This window comes from Trichosurus vulpecula, chromosome 1, assembly GCF_011100635.1.
Source record: "Trichosurus vulpecula isolate mTriVul1 chromosome 1, mTriVul1.pri, whole genome shotgun sequence".
NCBI lineage: Eukaryota > Metazoa > Chordata > Mammalia > Diprotodontia > Phalangeridae > Trichosurus > Trichosurus vulpecula.
Window position 1 is genome coordinate 391,330,851 of NC_050573.1, and position 21,393 is coordinate 391,352,243.

At 38.0% G+C, this 21,393-nt stretch overlaps 1 protein-coding gene across 2 annotated transcripts in view; it reads left to right on the forward strand.

Moving 5' to 3' along the window:
• The first annotated feature begins 248 nt into the window (after positions 1-248).
• WDR7 (WD repeat domain 7) overlaps positions 249-21,393 on the forward strand; it is a 489,834-nt gene continuing 468,689 nt past the window's right edge. Inside the window, exon 1 of one of the 2 annotated variants that reach the window (XM_036757317.1) lies at positions 249-630. The gene's annotated coding sequence lies outside the window, so the exon portion shown is untranslated. The remainder of the gene's footprint in view (positions 631-21,393) is intronic. The other variant, XM_036757326.1, reaches the window with a different exon arrangement.

Sequence of the window (21,393 nt, forward strand, 5' to 3'; positions counted from 1 at the left end):
TCACGCTCCAAGACAGCGGAAGCCCCGCCTGAGGGTCCGCCTCTCATTCAGCCCCAGGCCCGCCCCTTCCGCTTTCACTATCCTCGGGAATCCAGTTAAGGACCTAGAGCTCACCTTCCCACAACAAAGATGGCAGCAGCGGTCTCTTCTGCCCAGAGTCTCGCGGCTTGAGAGACTCGAAGGAGGGAGGGGGCGCTGGAGCTAGAGAGACACCCGAAAGAGAAGGGGGCGGGGGTTAAGGGGAGGAAGGAAGTCCTCTTCCGCTCCATTTCTATGGCAACCCTGCTGGCTCCCGCAGCCGTCGATCAGACCCGGACTGTGTCTCTGGGCGTGGGGAAGCTGTGGGTATTTTTTTACCCCCTTTTTTTGCGACAGTCGCGGTGAGGCAGTTGGGGCCGCTGTCAGCTGATTTACTGCGGCGGCGGCGGCGGTGGCAGCGGCAGCAGCAGCCACGGTCACAGCCGCCTCCAGCCGGGCGGGCGCTCGAGGACCTCGGCGGGGCAGGAGCCGGAGCCCTCCGGCCCCGCCCGCGCATCTTTTAGCTCCAGCGTTCTCTCGCTTCTCTCATTTCCCAGGGGATCGGCGGCGGGGATCGGGCAGACCACGCGACGTGAGCTGAGGCTTAGGAAGGTAAAGCAGCTTCGGGGTATTTCCAGGAGCTGCCACGGGATGGGATGGCTCTGCTGACCTGGGTGGGTCAGAGGTTAGAGGTCAGAAGTCCTTTTCCATCTGGGAGCAGCTGCCAGCTGTCACCACCTCCCAGCGTGCCCTCCTTCCCCCCTCCTCGCCTCCCCCAACCCCCCATTGCAGCTTTTGCCAGGTGGTTTCAGGCCACTAGCCAAGCACTGTGCCAGGCATCCCGGGGCCCCTTCAGTTCAAAGAACATGAAAGAGTCTTGTCAGGGGGTCGCGTGGCTTCCTTTCTTGGCGAGTGCCACGTTTGTCTCTGGGGACTAGACGGTGCGCGGTTGTCCTTTGATACCTTGCAGTGGTTTTCGGATTCCAGGTGTTGATGCTGCTGGTTGTGATGGGAGGAGGGGGAGGACATTCCTATAGCAACTAACTGGATGGTGCCTTGGGGCAGTGCTGCCTTGTCTGGGGTATTAAGTCTTAGTTGCCTGTTGTTGGTTTGGGCTCACCTAAGGATGGATCTTTGAGATCTCCTCTGCCAAGATTAAGATGCTTTCCAGAGTTTCATATTTGAGATGTTTGTCAGTCTTGGCCTCATAGCCCAACCGAGGTTACATCTGCCATCACTCTTTCACTTGCTGATAGACCTTAGGTTTCTGAAGTTTTTATTCAAGGACCAGTGCTGTATAACCTTGGGTTTTTTAACTTTGGATTTTTACCTTATAGTTTATTTCTGTCACTTGCTTTGCAGTAGTTCCTAGGGCAAAGGTGCAGCTTGCTGGTCCATCATAGAGGGTATGGTAGGATAATTGTACACCTAGAGTTTCGCGACTTGGTAGAGTGCGGGAAAAGAGTGGATCTGGAGTCACTTTACCTCTCTGTGCCTCAATTTCCTCATTTTTAAAATGAAAGGGTTATTTGAGATGGTCTTTTAGTTTCTTTCTAGCTGTAAATCTGTGATCCTGTGACTGTTGAATTTGGGTTTAGTCAGTGGTAGTGACAGCCTGTGCTCTTCTATGTGAGGAGGATCCAGAGTTTACTTACTTAAATTATATTTGTGGACTTAGGATTACACTCACTAAAATCCATTGTGAGACATCTGAAAAAATTTTTACATAGTTTTTTTTAGTGTTTTCATAAGCTACTCAGTCACAGTGTGAATATAGAAGTACATTTTTAAGTAGTCCATCGAAGTATATATTGAAAATCCATTCATTATTAGAAGCTGAATATTTGTTAAAGTGAAGGAATTTTTAGCAAATTGCAGCAAATTGAAAAAAATACTGACCTAAATAGATATTTAGAGATATTTATTGCAACATAATTCTTCTCTAAATCAATTTTTAAAGTCTGTTCATGTATTTATAGACTGCTGTAATGCATAGATGCATTGAAACGAACTAGGAGCAAAATTAGTGATGCTTTTTGACACCTTACTTAAGTTTCATGTATGCTTGCTTTGGGGTTGAGAACATTGAAAGAAAACATCCTTTGCTTACTACCACTATACTTGTTTGATATTGCCTAGTATCCAGGGATAGAGAGGGACTAATTTCTTTCAATTTCCTTTTAAAACTTTTTTTTTTTTGGTATTTTGGAGGGGGGAAGGCAGGGCAATTGGGGTTAAGTGACTTGCCCAAGGTCACACAGCTAGTAAGTGTGTCAAGTGTCTGAGGTCACATTTGAACTCAGGTCCTCCTGACTCCAGGGCCAGTGTTCTACTCACTGCACTACCTAGCTGCCTCTTAAAACTTTATTTTGGTTAGGAAGTGTAGGATTTAGAACCAGAAGGGATCTTTAGGATCATCTGATACAAACCACCTTGTTTTAAGTATAAGGAGACTGATACCACAAGGGTTAAGTAATTTCCATTTGATCACCAAGTTAGTTAGCTTAATGGAAATTTGAACCTAGATCTCCTTCCAAATTGAATTCCCACTTCATGCCAACATGCTATGTGTATGAACCATTCTTCATATGTATGCCATGGACACAGATTTAACAGAGGTGGCTGTAAAAGGTTGTGGGGTGATATTGGCCCTTCTTAAAAAAGGAGGTTAGTACTTTATGTCATCTTAAACCATTTTAAATTTTCAGTACAGGCAAGATAGGCCTATATATATAGAGTGTGGGAAAATTATTTTGCATGTACAGTTTATACCTAGAACTTCAGAATTACTTTATGATTATATTTATTACTTGACTTGTATGTTGTATTTTTGTTAAAGTTGGTTAGCCAGTTTAGAGCATGGAGTTAATGTTGCCCAAGATTTTCGTTAGTTCCTTTTTTAAAGCTCTTTTGAATCCAGCCTCTTATTTGGTCTTTGTAGGACAGATATTATTATGAGACATTATCATGTTATTTCAGGAACACTGACTTTAGACTCGGAGGACTTGGACATCTCAGCCAGCCTCATGAACTTGGATAAGGCACTAATCTCCCCGAGATATCCATTTTTTTACTTTTGAAATGAAACTCGTACTTGCAGTATTTACCACATAGCTGTTAAGAAAGTGCCTTGGAAACTTTAAAGTACTGTGTAAATATGAATTATTTCTAGTGTGACATTTTCACGTACATTATACAGTAAAGAGTATTTGCTTGGGTTAGTGGTGCCTGTAAGTAAGTAATGGGACACTGATTAAGGCTATGTAGAAAAGAATTGTGAAAAGCTGAGGGTTGCTTTGTGGAGGTCTTATAGGTAACAAACTGTCTAAAGTACCTTAAATTCCTTGCTGATTACCAATTTATCTTAATTTAAGCATCCTAATTCTTGTGGTCTTCAAACTTGTTATAATAATTCTATCTTTGCTAATAGTTTGTGTTATCTGTATGTGTTTGTGGATGACTAGTGCTTATGACTGGTCAGCAACTTGGTAGATTGTGCTAGTAGGAAGCACTCTTGCTCTTCATTTAATTGTTTCCTTCGCTGTTTTGTTTAGAATTCATACCACATAGACATAGAGACATGAAAAGTCTCCTGTGAGTTGGGAAAATGAAAGAGTAGTTCTGACCACAAAATCACTTAACCAAGTAGAACCAACATGATTTGGATAGGTTAAGAGGCCTCAATCAGGTCATCTGCCATTACTTATAACATTACTGGTTATCTGATCAGTGATTGACATCAGCTGATTAGTATGTTAGCCCTGAGCAAGCTGTGGCTCAGTGGAGAGCCTGACTTTGGAGTGTGGAAGCCCTGCTTCTAAATCCTGGATCCAAGATTGAGGAACTGGGTGATCATGGGCAAGGCATTTAAACTTCTCCCAGCTTGTTTCCTCATCTGTAAAATGGAATACTAATATCTGTGGTACCTCCTTTACAGGGGTGTTGGAAGGTTCACATAACAAGGTATTCAAGTTGCACTGCAAACTCTCATGCACTATATAAAATGCCATTTTTTTTAAAAGATTAATCTCACAGTTTGGATAAAGGAAGTTATAGTGGATGCTAACTAGAAAATTTGTTTTTTTTGTGCCTTTGATAAGCATTATGTACTAATTATAGGCATAGAAAATTTTTGAATAAACTTTGACCCCTGTTGAAATTCAAGACCTGTGAATTCAAGGTGAATTTTCATTTATTGGTGGTTTTAATCAAAGCAGGACATTTTATTTTATTTTTCCTAGGACTAGAAATGTAATTGGAACTCATTTATTCAGAGCTTTCCCTTCATATGTACATTGACCATTGGCTAACTTTTTTTTAATGTTTTAACTTTTTAAAAAAAGGATTATATATATGTCTATGTACACACATATATCTATATGTAGGGAGAAGAGTATTGGCCAAGGTCAAAGAAAATCTTGGCCCTTTAAGTGACCATATGTATGTATTAATATTGTATTGAAAGAATATACAGCCGTTCCCCCCCACTCCTCACCCCTGCATTGTAGGGAGTGATTTAGAATCCAAAATGATGATAATGAATATGTACTTTTAATGAATTCTGTATTTTTTTGTTAACTAAGGAGAAAAGCATTTGTATCTGGAGGATGTTGTCAGCAAAATATTAGATTAGATGTGCATTTCTTGAGATAGGAAAAGGCATTCTTAAGTTCCAAACAATTGACTTAAAAATGAACTTTTGGAACACATTTTACCTGTTCGCAAGCTGCCTGAATTTTCTTCTTTCCTACTGCCTACTTTTAGTCTTTGTTATAATGATGTGCTAGATTTATAGAGAGGAGAAATTCTGTAGGAATTCAGAAAAAAAGCTTACTGTGGATGGACAGCAGTAATTAGGGACGAGTACATATAGGAAATATGACTTGAACAGGGACTTGAAAAAAATGTAGAATTTGTGGTTCCTGAGGGAATTGGGTTGGTCAGCCTAGGCCAGGGAAGAGGTAAGCTGATTGTGCGAGCTTTTGTAGTGGGGAGAGGCTGGGTTGCTCAGTTGCTTGTAGATTAATTTATTCAGTTGCTTTCTTTAGCAGCAGTGTGATAAGTAATGAAAGTGCCAAGGATCCCTCCAGGCACAAGAGGCTTTCTGGAGCCATCTATATATAATATAACATGATACAATATATATTTATCAAGCATCTAGTATGTGCCAGGTGCTGTGCTAAGTACTAGGGGTACCAATAAGAGAAAAAAGGAAGATGGTCCTTGCCCTCAAGGAGCTTACAATCAAATGGGGGGAAGACAGCATACAAAGAAGCTGAAAAGATTGTGGGGTACCCCCCACCCCAGGTGGGAGGGAGTGATGATGCTGGAGTCTAATCAAAGGAGGGCGGCTATTGGGAAATGAAGAGCTGGCTGGGCTTCTGAGCCCTCTTTAAATGAAGGCTTTGGGAAGAGTTTTTTGCTCTGCCTTCCAGCCCTTCAGTCAGAGGGTGCTGATGAGGTGTGGGTATCAAAGCTAGTGCAGTTTTCATGATGAGATGATGAGTTTCCTGATTGATGAATTTTTCCTGGTGGGAAGGGGGGAAAGAAAAGGGGAAAGGATGATGATGGTACGGATACATCCAAGGGACACAGCTGGTGAGCAATAAAGAGTTGTCTGGTCAACTACTGCTAAATTGGCAGTTGCTACGTCCAGTATCCAGAAAGGTAAAGTGTGTTCTCATTAAACTGTCCTGTGGCTCTTCTCCATAGTTCTTGCCATTATGTGATTATATGCTTAGATTTTTATAGTACAAAAAAGGTATGCTATATTATCGGAAATCCAGGGTTCCACACTCTATACAGGTTGATTAATTCTAAGTAGGCAGTGCCACATAACAACTCATGCTGAGTTTCTTTCTAAAACATTCTGTCTTCTGTTCTGAGGCTCAGATATCCATCCTGGTATAATGGATGAGCACTGGACTTGAAATCTGGATTTCATTTTGGCTCTGTTACCTTCTAGCTCTGGATGTGTAACCCTGGGCCATTCATCTAAATATATTGGACAAAAAAAATTTAATTCCTTTGAATCTCAGTCTCTTCATCTTTGCAGTTTATTCCTGGGCTCTGTGGTCTCTTGAATTCATCTCCTTTTTGGCACCCTGTCTAGGGTAGCTTCCCTAAATTTCCTTCCTCTGCCTGTCCACAATTGATTTCAGTCCTTCCTCCTTTTCTCTTTCACCTTTTCTTGGTTCTTTCCCTTAGACCTTGGGCATCTACCATAAGCCGAATATGCCTAACTTTAATAAAGTTCATCCTGAAGTTTTTGAATAAAAAATGTACCAAATTAGCTAGCATACATGAACAAAAATCCAGTAGGGCCCACTCACCTATTCATTACTACCTTTCTGTAACTGACTGCTGCTTGGTGTTATGCTAAACTACAAAAGCTGTCTAATATGCTCCTTGCCTTTATTTTCTTACACCCAACTGACTCTTAGCTCCTTGTAGTCTAGGTTCTGCTTCCACTGTTTAAATGAAACTGTGTTTTCCAAGGTTATCAATAATCTCTAAATTCCCAAATCAAACAGCGTCTTTTAGTTCTCATACTGTTTCATACTAATTTTCTTTCCAGTTAACTCAGATTAATCTCAGGGTCATTTTTAACTCTTCATTTTCCCCTCCATTCCTCTCATAGACTCTCAGTTGACGTTATGTCAGCTACCTACAATGTCACCGGGTATGTGTGCCCTTTGTAGTCAACACCTTAATTCAACCCTGTATCACCTCTTGCCTGGACTGTTTCAGTAACTGTCTAAATGGTTTCCTAGTATCCTGTCTCGCCTTTCTCCAAGGTATACTCCACAATTGTATCCACAATGCCGCGGACATAGGTGCTTAAAAGTGTTTGTTTTCCCGAATGCTCACTGGACCATATCAATTAGTTATTGTAATTGAAGCATAATGTAATTAACAGATAATTACATGTGTACACCCTTTAGTAGATAAAGATTCTCAATCCTGTGGTTACCGCTGCCTTGCTCACTTTTTTATCCATTACTTTCCCTGTCTTGCTTCCCCTGATACCCTATGTAGATTCTGTTGTTGCAGTATTGTCTGGGGAGGATTTGCTATTCAACACAAATTTATCTTTACAAAGTCTCTGTATACATACACATATCAATCCTACCTCTCATACTTTTTGAGATAGATAAAATTGGGGATTTTGGATATGCTTTGTTTATGATATGCTGAAAAACAATGTTTCAGGAACATTAATTTGTCATTCTTGTAGAGAATAAATTACAGTCAAGTAGACAATTGGAAAGTCTGTTCAAAACTGAATTAATTATTCCCCCATCCCCACCCCATAATCTTCCCTTTTTCCTAACTTCTCTATTTCAGGCACTACCATCTTCTCATATTAAATGAGGTTATATTTCTAAAGAATTTAGCACACAGGGCCTGCCACATAGTAGGTGCTTAATAAATGTTACCTTTGCTTTCCCCTAGTTGTCTAGGTTGCATCATAGGGTATCATCTTCATCTCATTCTCTCTGATCCTCCCCATTACCTTCCCCCTCCCCCATCTAATCAATTGCCAAGTCCTATTGATTCTATGTTTGCAGTACTTCTTATATATGTCACCTTTTTTCTTCTGACACTACCACCATCCTGATATAGGCCCTCATTACCTCTTGCCTGGACTGTTGCAGTTGCCTACTGGTTGGTCTCCTTGCATTAGTATATCACCATTCTAGCCCACTCTGCTGTCAAATTGATCTTTTTAAAGCACGGGTCTAGTCAAGTTCGAGCTCCCCCCCCCCATTGTCCCCATTCACTAAATTCCAGTGTATCCTTTTTACCTCCAGGAATCAATACAAAACCTCTCTTGATTTTAAAAACCCTTTTCAGCCTGGCCCTTTCCTGCCTTTCCAGTCTTTTCAGCTGGTGGAGATGATGAGGGAGCACATTCTGGGCACTGAGAAAAGCTTGGAGACCGGCTGGTAGGTGGAACTTTGTGAAGGTGAAGGGGGAGTAAGGCTGGAATAAGACAGAATATGTAGACTGGAACCAGTTTGTAGGAAGATCCTAAAGGCCAATCTAAGGATTTGCATTTTATTCTTTAAAAAACATATTTCTTTTTGATCTTTTGTTCTTCCAGATGAATTTTGCTATTTAGTTCTATGAAGTAACCTTTTAGCAGTTTGGTATGACATGGAATCCATAGATTAATTTAGGTAGTATTGTCATTTCTATCATGTTGACATTTTCCAACCATGAGCTATCAATATCACTCCACTTATTTTAATCTGTTTTGAATTTTGTAAAGAATGTTTTGTAGTTATTATAACTCTTGTGTTGGAGCTGGACACCCAGATTTTTTTAATAGTTATTTTGAGTAGTATTTCTTTTTCTATCTCTTCCTGCTGGGTTTTGTTGGTAATATGTAGAAAGATTTTTGTGGGTTTCTTTTGTATCTTGTTATTTACTGAAGTCATTATTTTAATTTACTTTTAGTTGGATCTTTGGGGTTCTTCCGGAGGAGAAGGTGAGGCTGGTGACTTTGCACAGCCCTCCCTCACTTAAATCCAGTTCACTTGCACGTCATAACATCACTTCCTTGATGTTATAGTCCTCTTAGAGAACAAAGAATAAACAACATCTTCTTGTCTACAAGCAACACCAATTTTCTTTCTTCTTTGCTTATCCTTATTCCGTTATTTTTTTTGCCTTGTTGCTATAATTCTCATTTTCAGAACTATATCAGATAATTGTGTCAGCAGTAGTTCAGGAGAGAAATTGAGGCTGAATACATAGATTTGGGATACATCTGTGTAAAGGGGTTAAATGAAACAGTGGGAGCTAAGCTCATCAAAGTGAGAAGGTATAGAAATAGAAGACAAGAAGAGCTTTGTGGATATGCATGTTCCAGGCACTGTCTATGACATGGCTTCTGAAAAGAAGCAGTCAGAATGGTAGGAGAAGAACCAGAAGAGAGAGCTATTAGGGAAGCCAAGTGAGGGAAGGTGATTGAAGAGGGGGAGGGATTTTTGATAAATCTGTAGAGGGGCAGGTAGCCGCAGTGAAAAATGACCATTGGATTTTGCAGTTGAGAACTCATTTTAGACCTTGGAAAGCATAGTTTCAGTAGAGGGGTAGAAATGGAAAGCAAATTGCAGAGGATTAAGTACAATTGATAAGGAAGTAGAGGTAGTGAAGAGAGACTAACTTTTTCCAGAGGTTTGCCAGAAAAAGGGTAGAGAGCAGACAGTAGGTTGAGGTTATGGTAGGATCAGTAAAGTAATTTTAAGGATTGGGGAGACCTGGGTAACGAGGATAATTAAAAATAAAATTAATCAAATAAAGATCATTGTAAAGCTCCAAACTCAGGTGTAGAAACCCAACTGTGTGTGTATATGTGTGTGTGTGTGTGTGTGTGTGTGTGTGTGTATTATATATACATATATATATACACACATATATTAATATATATACATATATAGATAGATAGATAGATAGATATAGTTTTATCGATGCATTTAAAAAAAACCTGGAAAACCTCGTTGTTTCTTCCCAATAAAACTCTTCTCCTAGTGGCAGAGTAGTAAGCAAAAGAAACACATACATTGGCCATATTTAACAACCTTATTTCCTGCTTTTGGTGTGCCACTTCTCTGACAGGTAAAGGGGAGAATATTTTACTGTAGTCTTCTGGAGTCAGAGTTGGTTTTTGCTTTAATTAGAGTTCTGGGGGTTTTCAGAATTGTTTTCTTTTACATAATTGGGGATATTTGTGTAAATTCTTCTTGTTTCTGCTTATTTCACTTTGCATTGCTTCATATAATACTTGTCAGGTTTCTCTGAATTATTTGTTGTTTTTTATAGCTCAATATTTCATTACGTTCATATATCACAATTTGTTCAACCACTCCCCATTTTATGGACACTCATTTCATTTCTGTTTCTTGCTACCATGAAAAATCCTGCCTTGAGGTTTTTTTGTTGTTTTTAACATATGGGACCTTTTCTCTACCTTCAATTTGTGTATAGTCAGTGGTATCACTGGGCCAAAACTTAATTTGGTGACTTCAAATAAAATTCTGCACATTTTCTGGATGGTTAACTCAGTTCATAACTCCCAACAGTTCATTGGTGTGCTTGTCTTTATTCTTTCTGTAGCCTTTCAGGATTATATTAGGAAGGCAGAATTTATGATTTCAAAGGGAATCTCATATGTGCCTGAAAGGTTCGGAACCGCAGGATATAAGGAATTCTCTAGGCAGAAGGCAGGAGAACTAAAGCATGTATTTACACTCTACAGTAACAAGCCCACAAACCAGTGTTCCCATTTTGATATTTTCATCAAAAGCTTCCAGGCCCAATAAGTCTGCCTCACAAGGGTAACCAGGAGGCCACAGAGAAGCGAGATAGTATAAGGCAAAATCATATACATGCTTCCCCTCTACGGTAAGAAGATTACCCACTGGCCTCCAGTCCTGGCTCAGCACTCCTCGCTCCACGTGGGTCAGCTGTGCTACCTGCAGCTCAGCTTTGGCTGTAGGCGTCTCTGGCTCCAACTGGAAAAGGAAAAGGGGTCTTCAAGCTATCCTCTCCCCTCTTATAGAGTTTTTGACATCATCAAGTGCCGCCTGAATGACCAGGGCCGATTGGTTCTTGACTTGGCCCCTCCCCCTAGCGTAGACCAGGTTAACACACCTCCCCTCAGCCAGCCCCATGACTCATCACACAGGAAGTTCTCTGATTCCTGGCATGGTCGCTGGGCTTCCTGCCCCAGAAGAGCAAGCCCCAGTGTCCAAGAAAGCTCAATGAGGTAAGCTGAGTCATTCAAAGAAAACAAAGGCCATTCTGGTTACTAGGATATATTTTCATTGTTTGTTTTTAAGAAGCTCAGTAGTCAACAGTTTTATGTGGCTGCTAAAAAGTTAATGGTACTGTAATTGTAGGCTTCATTAACAGAAATAGTTTCCCCTTTCTGCTGCACTGGTAAGAGAAGTACAAAATATAGTGGGTTCAGTTTTGGGTTCATTTCAGATTAAGAGGAAGGCAACCAGGATGTTGAAGGGGATTGAGAACCATTTCATTGAGGAACACTCAAAGGACTGGGTATTATTTAGCCTGGAGAAGAGAAGACTTGAGAGAGAACATTGCTGTTGTGGGCAGGGTGCTCAGTTTGGAGTTAGAGAGCTTGGATATTCTCTCTGTGACCTTGAGCCAGTCAATTAATCTGGGTAATTCCCAGTTTGCTTATTAAAGTGTGGAAGGGAGCTGAACTAGTTGAGCATCTAGCATCTCTTCCACCTCTAGCCCCTATGACATATTGATCTTCAGATATTTGAAGTTATATGGAAGAAGTAGATTTGTTATATATACTTTGAGAGATTACTACTGGAATCATTGCTTGGAATTATGGCTCAATTAAAGGAAGGCGTTTTTATTAACTAGGACTTTCTAACAGTGTAATGAATTGCCTTATGAAGTGATGAAATATTCAGGTTGAGTCTGGATGACCATTTTGTCTAGATTATAAAGGAGATTATTGTATAGTTTGGAAGGTTACAGTAACCTCTAAATTCCTTTCATATGCTGATTCTGTCTCTTATTTCTGAAAGTAAGATGTTTAATCATGAAATTTCCTGGTTAGTTTGTCATAAATTATAACATTTCAAGACCTAGGTAATACAGTCTTAACCACCTTTGTCTTGCACTTTGCATTGCTCTTAACAAATTTATGTGTCGATCAGTCAACAATTATTTATTGAGCACCTGCTATGTTTCAGGCACTGTGCTAAACTCTCTTGGTACAAGTACAAATAATGAAATGATCTCTGCTAGCATGAAACTTATATTGGGGGACACAACAAGTACACATAAAATATATACACCGTAAATATAAAGCCAGCATATAGGCTAAGAACAAGGTAGTTTGGGAGGGTGGGCACTGGCATCTGAGGGGGATCAGGTGAGAAGGTGGGTCCTAAGCTGCATCTTAATGGAGAGTTGGACTCTGAATCAGAAATAAGGAGGGAGTGTATGCCAGGTTTGTGAGACAGTCAGTAAAAAGGCATTGAGAAAGAGAGAGATGGAGTTTCATGAATGCAGAATAGAGAGAAGGCCATCTTGATTGGATTGCAGAGAGTGGGAGGGAGAGTAATGTCCAATGAGGCTGTAAAGATCTGTTGTGTAGGATTTTAAAAGCTAAACAGAGGAATTTATATTTTGTCCTAGAGGTTATAAGAAGCCACTGAAGTTGATTGAGTAGGGGAGTCACATGGTTAGATTTATGCTTAAGGAAAATTAATTCCATGGCACTTGCTCTCATGGATTTAATTATCATCTCTATGCTGATAATTTTCAAATGTACTTATCCAGCCCTAACCTCTTTCCTGGCCTCCTGTAAGAAATAGTAACCATTAGGTCAAGTGCCACTTTAGGGTGTGGTCGTCTCTCTTTCATTCCCTGAAACATCCTTTTCTAAGTCCTGTTAATGGTGACAATATGCACATGTTCATAAATATTGATTGTTTCTTGCCGTGTGAGGAGTGAACAAATTAGTAGAATTTAGAGATTGTTAGTACAGAATAAAAATGGTACTACCTTCATCTTGGGTTAAGGACCAGTTGCAATTTCCTGGGGCATAGGAATCCTTTGTGATCATGCTTTCATTCCTTCAAGTAGAAGCTGACTGCTTTTTAAAATCTGATTTCTCATTCTTTCTTCCACACTACCTATCCTACCAACTTTTCTTTATTACTTCTTTGTTTCCTCTTGATAGCAGCCTTTTCCTTATCTAGCTTCATATGCCAGATCATCATAGGAAATGAAAGAGCTTAAAAAAATTCTTCAATGATCACTACTCATGTTAAAATAGAATTCACTTATTCATGGCAGAGAAATATATTTTGGAGTCTGTGACAAGAGGAAGTATTTTTTGATTGATTAATGTAGCCAGGGATAACTTTTTGATCTCTCTTAATGCTTGAATGAGATGGAAAAGCATGTTCACGGTATTCTACAGTCAGAAATATATTACATCATTAACTACAAGTATTGTGCAGTCTTCTTTTTCTCTTTAAAAGTATTACTATTATACATTTTTCTGATAGTAACTCCAGTTTTGCGAAATAGTATTTCTTAGTTCTGGAGCTCAAGGAAATAGTTCTTTTAGATTGTAAGTATTGACATTAATGATTAATTGAAATGGAAAAATATATATGTTTTTAAAAACTTTTAAATTTGATAATTTTTTAGAAGCTTAATTTTTTTATTATTGTTTTATTAAAGACATTTGAGTTTCTTTGTTTTGGATTCCAGTATCTTTTTTTTTTTTTGAGACTAGTTGTTACTGAAAGTAGATCCACAGTGTCAGCTTGATTTCTAGTTTCCTGGATATAGAAAAAAGTGTCTTAATTGCCTTACTAATATACTTTAGAATATCTAAAGAACAGCCCAAACTTTCCAAGTCATTTGAGCAATGGGCCCTGCCTTACTCCAATATTCTGATGCCTCTGTGATGCTCTTGTCATGAATTCTTCTTCTAGTGGTATATATCCTGGCCCATTCGTACTCTCCCATGTTTATCATAGGACATAAACTTAGTATACTCAGGGATTTCTCATTCCCTTCAAATTGTGTAGATATAACTGGAGTGCATGGACACCAGTAACTTTGTTTATCTAGAGTTCACATATTATGTGAATATTAATGGTGCTGTATGGAGAAATCCTGCATAATAGTGTCCTACCTAGTGACATTTTCTAATAATATTGTCAATACATTATGATCAATGTCAAATAACTCCATTGTAATATCAGGAATCAAATTGTTAACATTGTTTCTTTAGAACTAATTGCTACTTTTTTTTTTAATAATTAATCACAGAGACAGTGAATGATGTTGAATGAGGTATTCCTGTACTTCCATGTAACTGGTAGCCATATAGGCAGCAATATGGCCTAAAAAAAAGTCTTTCACAGAGAATCCATCTTTGTTGTGGACCTTCTAGATCACTTGAAAGAGAAGGGAATAAACATTGATATTAACACCTACTATGTGCCAAGCACCTTTACAATTATTATCTTATTTAATTCTCGTAACAACCTTTTGAGGTAAGTTGTTATTGCCTGCATTTTGTAGTTGAGGAAACTGAGGCAAACAGAGGTTAAATGATGGGGTCACACAGCTAATAAGTGTCTGAGGCCATATTTGAACTCAGATCTTCCTGACTTCAGGCCCAGTGCTCTAGCCACTGTGCCACCAGGCTGCCTCTATAATGAATTTTTGTATTGCCTTTAATAACACTAACTGTTCTCCCTATCGTATTCTTGCTTCCTTTTCTGGTCATATACTTCTCTGATAAAACCCTTTAAACTACTTTTCCTGTACAACATTTCATTAATAATATGCTACTACTCATGCCTCTGTGTGCTTCTTCCTAGCCCTTTGAGTGACCTGCAACTTAAATTTTTGGAAGTTTCTGCCTTATAATATCACTGGAGAGATATATGTTTTAATGTTTTGCTTTTTTAAACCACTATTACTTTCCAGTGACTCTTCCTAGCCTCACAACAGAATACTACCTTGTAAGTCAAGCAAAATAACTTAACACATTAGCTCTGTCTAAAAACATATGCTTAGTTCTGTATGTCTACTTACCTACCTTTCTGCCAGAAAGTAGGAAGCATGCTTCACCATTACATTTGAAATTTTGATTGAATAATGCATTAATCAGAGTTCTGAAGGTTTTTAGTGCCATTTTCCTTTTTATTATTATGGTCCTATTGTGGCTGCCACTTCATTCTCTCAGTTCATATAAGCCATCTCAAAATTTCTTGGAATTTTTAATTTTTCATCGTTTTTTGGCACAATAATATGCTATTGTACCACATAGAACAATCTTGTCAGCCATTCCGCAGACATCACTTGGTTTCTACTTCTCTGAAAAATGTTGTTATAAATATTTTTGTAAATGTGAAACCTCTCTCCTCTGTCTTTGAACTGGATGTATATGCCTAGCAGTGCTATCATTGAGTCAGAAGGCATGTATCGTTGAATGACTTTGGGGTTTTTATTCCAAATTGTTTTCCAGAATAGAGAGATACCAAATAAAAGGTCTACTGACATTTATTAGTATGTCTGTCTTCCTATACTGCTTTCAACATTTACCATTTACATTTTCTGTCGTCTTTTGCAATCTGACCAATGTGAATTAAAACCAGTTATTTTAATTTTTATTTCTCTCATTAGAGATTTGGAACATTCAGCTATATAGAGAAATGGTCATATCCTTAGCTTGCCATGACCCACAGATGTTCCACTTTCACGTTAACAAGCTCGAAAATCCTTTGTGTGATTATAATCCTTTATCACTCCATCTTTCTCTATATCTTACAACTCCTAGTACTGTTCTTCATCCTTACCATGATCTCCAGTCCCTTCATACCTCAGTATTTTCCCAGGCCATTGCCCCTACACTAGCTGTAGTCTCCTTCCTTTCCAATCTCAACTCCTTAATGAACCAGTTCAACTCTGTACCACCATTTACTCTGAAATTCCTTCCCCCCCCCCACCTTATCCTGTCACCTGTTAAACTCTATCAAACTCCAACCTTAGGTAATTTCCACTGTCCACCTTCTTCACTCCTATTAGTGTGCTACTGAATAGAGCTGGAGGAACTCACACATCTTCCTTGATTAGATTCACTACAGTTTTGTGTTATCTAATCTCAACTAGTCTCCTACTGCCACAAGTCAATGCTTGTACTCCTTCCTTATTGATTCTCTGTTCTAATCGCTAAAGTAACTATTACCAACTGTCTTATTTCTTCTTGTGACTCCCATAGCACTCTCTCTCACTCTCAGGACCTTGCCTCATAATTTAATTAAAAAAATTGAGAGGTCCCTCTTTCCCTCTATATGATTCTCATATCCATTTGACATCATCTTTTACTATCTCCTTTTCTGTTCCAGTCTTTGATAATGAGTTGACCTTTTTTCTTGCCAAGGCTTACTCTTCTACATGAACCTTTGTTTGTATCACTTCCTTTTTTACCCCCCAACAAATTGCCCTCACTGTCATCTATACAGTCTCTGGAATCTTTAGTCTCTCCTTGCTATCTGTAAATACCACTATGACTTCTATCTTTAAACCCCTCCCTTAGTCCTACCTTCCCTGCTTGCTATCTTCCTATATCTCTCATCCCCTTCTTTGCCAACCTTGAAAAGTCTGTTTATATTTTGTTTTCATTTCCTCTCCTTTCGCTCTCTTCAACTTCATCATTCATTTAAACTGCCTTTTTCAAAGTTAACAGTAATCTTTTTTTTAAAAGGACATTTTAATTAAAAAGTTTATTTTGAAAATAACGGTATATAAAATTAACATTTCCATATACAAAGTATAACAAAAAAAAAAGCATTTTACATGGAACTGAATCTAGTATTTACAACTTGCTCTTACCTTCAAATAGATAATAAATTCAACATTTAACTTTCAAAGTTGTCTTTCTTGTCTTTTCCTTCTGTCCTTCTCCTCTGTGTATTTAAAAAAATGCTTAAAAGATCCTGTGCCCTCCCTCCCTCCCTTTCCTTCCTTCCCTTCCTCTTTTCCTCTTCCTTTTTTGCCTCTGGCATTCTTTCCATCATTTCCTCTCTCCCTGTTCCTGTTGGTGGAGGGAACTTAGCAAAATAAATCTTTTGCAACAAATATGTATAGTCAAGTAAAACAAATTCCTATATTGGTCCCCTCTGTAAATATATGTCTTATTCTGCATTTTTAACCCATAAGTATCCAGTCAGGAGTTGAATAACATGTTTCACCATTGGTGTTCTAGAACTGTCATTGGTCATTGTATTGATCTTGAGTCTTTCAGAGTTGTTTTTATTTGTACAATGTTGTTACTCTATAAATTGTTCCCCTTGTTCTTCTCATACTACTCTGTATTAGTTCATACTAGTCTAGTAAGATTTCTCAAAAACCGGCCCTTTTATATTCCTCTTTCTTCATTCTGCCTTGCAGACAAATTGGCCTTCTTTCTATTCCTCACTCATAATACTCCATTTCTTATCTCAGTGTCTTTGCACTGATCACCCCATGGAATGCATTTCCTCCTTACCTCTACCTCCATAGAGTTCCTCTCTTCATTTGAGATACATCTTACGCACCATCTTTGCATCAAGCCTTTCCTAATTTCCCTTTTCCTCCCACCCTCAGCTACTAGTACTTTTCTCCCAAGCTACATGTATTTAATTTCCATGTGTGTGTGTGTGTGTGTGTGTATAATGCACATATATAATATATAAAACATATTTATATTAACTTTCTCTTTACTACATATACTTTTTATTTTTAGCGTATTTTTATTTATTTTGTTGAATATTCCCCAACTACTTGTAAAATTTTTTCAACAATAATTAAAAAAAATTTTGAGTTCCAAATTCTCTTCCTCCCTCATGCCCCTCTCCCCTCCTTGAGGAGGCAAACAATTTGATATCAATTATACATGTGAAGTTACTGCATATACTTTTATATGACCTTAGTGTCTACCCTCTTAGAATGTAAGCATTTTGAGTCAGGACTTTGAGTTTCTTTCATTGTATTTGTATCTCCCTTGCTTAGTGTAGTGTCTGACACATGGTAAGTGCTTAATAAATACTTGTTGATTGATAATCATTTCTTAAAGAAAAACAATATTTTGTTACTTTTATATCCTATAATTTGTGCAGCCATTCCCCAGTTGATGGGAAGCCCCTAAATTTTAAATTGCTATAAATATTTTTGTACATATTAGATCCTTTTCTCATTTTTTTTTTAATCTCTGAGGGTGTAGGCCTAGTAGTGGTATCTCTGGTCAAAGTACATATGTGCACTGTTTAGATATTTTTTAATATAGTTCTGATTTCTTTTATTGAATGTCTGGAATCAGTCTAGCCAATGTCTCTGCTAACAATGATTAGTGTGCTTGTTTCCACGCAAAATGATGTTTGTTATTTTCCTTTTTTTGTCATGTTTGCCTCTCTGATCAGTATGATATATCATTGTAATTATTGATGATTTAGAGTATTTTTTCTATGATTGTTTATAGCTTGAATTTCTTCCTTTGCCTGCTTGATTGTATACTTCAACCATTTATCTAATGGAGAATCGTTCTTGTTCTTATAAACTTAAATCAATCTCTTACATATCCTGAATATGAGAATTTTATCACAGAAACTTGTTCTGGAGATTTGGCCCTTCCTTCCCCCAGTTAATAGTTTCCCTTCTAATTTTAAGTCCATTAGCTTTGTTTGTACATAACCTTTTTAATTTTATAAAATCAAAATTGTCCATTTTATCTTTTATAAACCTGTCTCTTTCCTTTTTGATTCACCCCTTCTAATGGCTGTGAAAGGTATTTCTTCTCTTGCTGCTCTATTTTGTTTATGATAAAACTTTTTATGTCTAGGTCATTGTATTTCCTTTCCAGTGATTTCCTAATTGCCAAAACTAGTGACTTTTTCCCAGTCTTTATGCTTCTTGACCCCTGCAATATTTGACACTGTTGATCATCTCATTTTGGAGATTCTCTCTTCTTTGTTTTTTTTTGACTATGATCACGCTTCTCAGTTTCGTTTCTCAGATTTTCATCCCTGTCAAGTCCATTATGCTTTCTCACTTGGTAATCTCATCAGCTCCTATGGGTTCAGTTATCTAATCTTTGCAGATGATTCCTAGCTCTGTATGTCTAGCCCTAACTTCTCTCTTGAGATATAGTCTCTAGTCACCAAATGCCTTTTGGACATCTTGAATCGGAAGTTCTCTAGCCATTTCAAGCTCAACATTTCCAAAAGACAACTGATTACTTCTCCCCTCAATATTTTCTCCTGTTCAAAACTTCTTTACTATTGCTTAGGGTTCCACCATTCTTCTATCACGACTTCTGTATTATACTTATATCTTTATTCAAACTTATTTCACATATCTAATTAGTTGCCAAATCTTGTTTTCTCTGCCTTCACAACATCCCTTGTACATGCTGCTGGATTTTTACTCGGACAGCCACTATCCTAGTTCAATTGTCCATCACTTCTCACTTGAACTATTAAAAGAGCCATCTAATTTGTCTTCTCAATTCTGGTGTTTACCCACTTTAATCCATCCAACACACAGATGTCAAAGTGATTTTCCCCACATATAGGTCTCACCAAATCAATGCCCCTATTCGTTTAACTGTACTGGCCCCCTAATGTTTGTTTTTTTTTTTTTTTTTTGCATTTAAGGTCTTTCACAGCTTGGCCTCTTTCTATTTTCAAAGTCTTCTTATACTTTATTCCACTCCACCTACTCAGGCTGTAGAGCGCCTTTGTACTGACTATTCCTTTTTGCCTTGAATTCTTTGCATCTGAAGAGTCCCTGGCTTCCTTCAAGATAGCTAAAACCCTACCTTCTAGAGTAGGCTTTTCTTTCTCCTTTCTCCTCCTCTCTCCCCAGCTTCTAGAGCCTTCCCCTCTGGTTTTACTTTTATGCTACCCCATATGTATCCTAATTATTTATATGTTGTCTCTTGGCTAGAATGTAAGCTCCTTTAGGTCAGGGGCTGTTTTTGCTGGACACAGTACCTGGAATGTAGTAAACATTTAAATGTTTACTGACTGACTCTGTTCTTTTGTGGATTGCTTTTCTGTATCATTTGAATACTTATTTGGGAACAGCTTTTATTCTTATAGCTGATATATTTTGGATATTATGATTTTATCAGAGACATTTCTTGCCAGAATTTTTCCTAATTAAATGCGTCTTATTCTATCTGTATTTGTTTTGTCTATGCAAAAACTTTTAAATTTTATGTAATTGAAATTATCTTTTATTTTTAATCATCATTCTTACATATAATTTAGTTAAATAATCATTTAATAAATAAATAATAAAATAATTTATTAAGTACTACCTTCCTTTATACTGTAATTTTTTAAATGATGTAATCCTATATATTTAAACAATGTGTCCTCATGGCACTGTGGTGTACGGTATAAGAAATTGTTCTGAACCTAATGTCTGTCATATTACTTTCTGGTTTGAGGTGTTTTCATTTTTTGTTTTGGACTAGATATCTGCTTTGAAATGTATAATTTTAGAGAGTTGATTCTGGTACTCGGAGGTTAAATTTCCTACCAAAGGTTCTAACCAGGCAGTATAAATTGGAGGAGGGACTTCAGTCCACCCTTTCTTAACTATGAGGGCTCTCTGTCTCTGCTTTTCAGTTAGCCCAGAAGATTTTGTTGAATTGGAAGCCCTTACCTCAAGAACTGACATCCTAAGATTTGTCAAAGACTATACCACAATGTTTGATTGATTCTAGATCTTACTTATATAACATGATTCATTAAAAAAAAAAAAAACCTTTTAAACAAGTACCAAATAGTTTAGATAATTATTGCTTTATGGTATTGTTTAAGGTCTAGCAATGTAAGGTCCCCTTTATTCCTGTTTTAAAACAATCCTTTGAGATTCTTGACCTTTTGTGCCTCCAGATAAATTGTATTGTTTGAACTAGGTCTATAAAGAAATCCCTTGGTAGTTTGGTATGACATTAAATCTGTAAAATAATTTGAGGTAGTAATATAGTTTTATTATATTGGCATGTCCAGCCATGAAAAATTCATATCTCCTCAGTTGTTTAAATCTTACTCTTCTGTAAAGAGTGGTTTTAGTTGTGCTCACATAAATCCTGAGTATGTTTTTGTGGATACTGTAATGGATTTGTTATCTCATTGATTCAGAAGTTCCCTGCATTGTTGCAGATCACAGTTCTTTTCTGCCTGCTCATTCTTTTCCATGGCCTCTCATAATTTCACCATAGCATGCTGGAGGCTTTCCTCTTTTTCTCCAGATGTGAAGATGCCAGTGGAGCACTCTGGTTGTCTACTCGTCATCACTTGTCATGTGACCAACCCTTTTCTTCTTCTCATGTGTTTCATTGATGACATTTTTTATGTCTGTTCCACATCAGAGTTCCTCATTGGTTATAGGTTATGGGCAACTCATAACAACTGTGCAACCTTCTGTTGCTGCCTATATGATATTCATTTTTAATTCTTTTGAGACTGTTGTTTTACATGTCTTGTGCCACCTAGCAATATTGATAGAATGTTTCTGTTAAAAAGTTGGTCCTTAGAAGCTTGGGGACAGTTATGGAGCTTAGCAGTTTCCAAAGGCCATCTAGTCTCTATTCCTTCTCTTTTTCAAGTCTTGGCCCAGCTTGTTGTCTGTACTACATGTCCCAGTTCTCTCTCTCTCTCTCCCCACTCCATCTCCTTCTTCTCCCACTCCTTCTCCCTCCCCAACCCCATCTATATATATATATGTGTGTGTGTGTGTGTGTGTGTGTGTGTGTGTATGTATTTCACAAAACAGCTATAGAAGTTGTCCATGCAAAAT